This window comes from Malus sylvestris, chromosome 5, assembly GCF_916048215.2.
Source record: "Malus sylvestris chromosome 5, drMalSylv7.2, whole genome shotgun sequence".
Classification (NCBI taxonomy): domain Eukaryota; kingdom Viridiplantae; phylum Streptophyta; class Magnoliopsida; order Rosales; family Rosaceae; genus Malus; species Malus sylvestris.
This window is the reverse complement of record NC_062264.1, coordinates 21,744,973-21,747,179: the sequence shown is the minus strand read 5'-3', so window position 1 is coordinate 21,747,179 and position 2,207 is coordinate 21,744,973. Positions and strand designations below refer to the sequence as shown.

The window sequence follows — 2,207 nt, the reverse complement described above, 5'->3', positions numbered from 1 at the left end:
TATATATATATATATATATATATATATATATATATATATATATATATTCATATGTTTCTTATTGCCAGATGCTCCACCATTTTTATGGTGCCAGATGCACCACCACTTCCTTTTTTTATTTTTTTTTATTTTCTTTCGGTGCTAGCTGCCACCACTTTCTTTTGCATGCACCATTCCACATCTTTTCATTTTTTTTATTATCTTTTTTTTTTCTTCTGTCATGGTGCTGAGGCACCACCTTTGCTTTTCCCTTTTCTTTCTTTTCCTTTCGTGGTGCCTACATCCACCATCACTAATGAAATGATGGCCCTCATATTCATACCGCATCATGATATATGTATATATTTTTTCTTTATATACGGTGCTATGCAAGGCTGGGTTTGTGGGTGAAAACCCAGGCCGAGCCCGAGAGTTGACGAAGGAGGAGGGGCTGCACGCTGAAGCTAATGGGCAGAATGAAAGGGCCTCGGAGCACCGGTTCTTCTACCACCAGAAATTTCAAGGAATCAGCGGCCCACCGCCAATGCCAAGGCCACCAGTAATGAACTATACGTTGCAGCTCTTCATCCGAGTGGCGAATGCGAGCACCGGTTTGGAATCGCAAGAATGAGGATGACGCTGAAGACGTCGTTGATGGAGAGTTATTGAACCCCCAACAAACCACGTCCTGTCAGCACTCCCTGCCTCGACTTCAGCCTCGCTCTCTCAGTCGCCGGCAACAAATTCCACTTCCTCTTCTACGCGCACGACACCACCAGCCCCGCCATTTCGGTCAGCCCATACCCGTGACTCACCACGAACCCAGGGACTCGGTCCGGAACAGAACTGGAGCCGGCGGCGGAGCTCCGGCGGTCAGGATGTGAATCGGGTACTCGAGCTTTTCGGTTCTGGACGGGACGTTTGTGAGCATGTTCAGCACCACCGGTGCACCGCACATGTGGGTAACTCGCTATTGTTTGATCATGGAATAGATTATTTGGGCGTCGAACTTACGAACGCAGATGTTGGTCCCACCGACGGCTGCCATTTCGTAAGGGTAGCTCCACCCGTTAGCGTGGAACATCGGTAGGGTCCACAGGTACACCCCAGTCGATCAGGGAATCGACGGTCGATGATGAAGACGCCTCTGTGGGAGTGAACGACTCCCTTGAGAGACGATGTGGTCCCTGACGTGTAGTTCAGCGTCATCGTAACCCACTCGTTCGACGGCGAGACCCACTCGAACCCCTCGTCGCCCTTGTCCACGAGGTCCTCGTACGTGCAAATGAAGTCATCGAGTGGTGCTGCGCGTGACGGCGCGCCTGAATCTCCGGCGATGAGGACGAGTCGAGGGGAGGAGGTGTTTGGTGGGAAGAGAGAGATGGCTTCGAGGATTAGGGATCGCAATTCGTAGTCGACGAAGACGAGTTTTGACTCGCTGTGGCGCAGGAGTACGGAGATGGTGCGGCTGTCCAGGCGGGTGTTGATGTTGTTGAGGATGGCGCCGGACATGGGTACGGCGAAGTGGAGCTTGTACATGGCTGGGATGTTTGGGGAGAGAACGGACACCACGTTGCCTGTCTTGATACCAAGGGATGATATAGAGGAAGCCACGCGGAGACATCGACGGTGGGTCTGTGTCTGAGTGTAGGTGGTGTCTCCGTATATAACGGACGGGCAGTCGGTCTTGAGGGACTGGAATCCGAGCTGGGTTTTGACTTGGACAGATGACTCCGTCAACGACGGCATCATGGGGAGAACATCTTGGGCTTCGAGGACTGTTGCTCGGAGATACCACAGCTTCGGCGATTGGTAGACTTTGGCTCGCGCGTTTGGGTTTGAGGAGAGATGGAGATGGGCCAGATTTTGTAGCTGGGCTCAGACATGTGTATATATATATATATTTTTTTTTTTTCAAAGAAACTGTAATTTTAATATTGTACCAAGAAAATTGCAAGTAAATTTGTAATAAAATTGACCTTCATTTAATGAGACTTTTAATCAAACCCTTTTTTTTTTTTTATGTGTGATGAATTTAACAGTAATTTTGATGATGATTTTGCCGTACACAGTTTATGCTCTTGCGGGCCAGGAGCTTTTGGTGCCGTTTGCAGTTTCAACTTGTGCAGGCAAGAGCGTTTGTTGTTGCCTTTTATGCTCGTGCGGACCAGGAGCTTTGGTGTTGCCTTTTATGCTCGTGCAGACCAGGAGCTTAGTGCCATGCAGTT

General features: G+C 49.3%; 1 pseudogene; it reads right to left on the bottom strand.

The window, feature by feature from the left end:
- Window positions 1–641: 641 nt before the first annotated feature.
- Window positions 642–1,728, bottom strand: LOC126622648 (2-methylpropanoate--CoA ligase CCL4-like; annotated as a pseudogene).
- Between the last annotated feature and the right edge of the window lie 479 nt (window positions 1,729–2,207).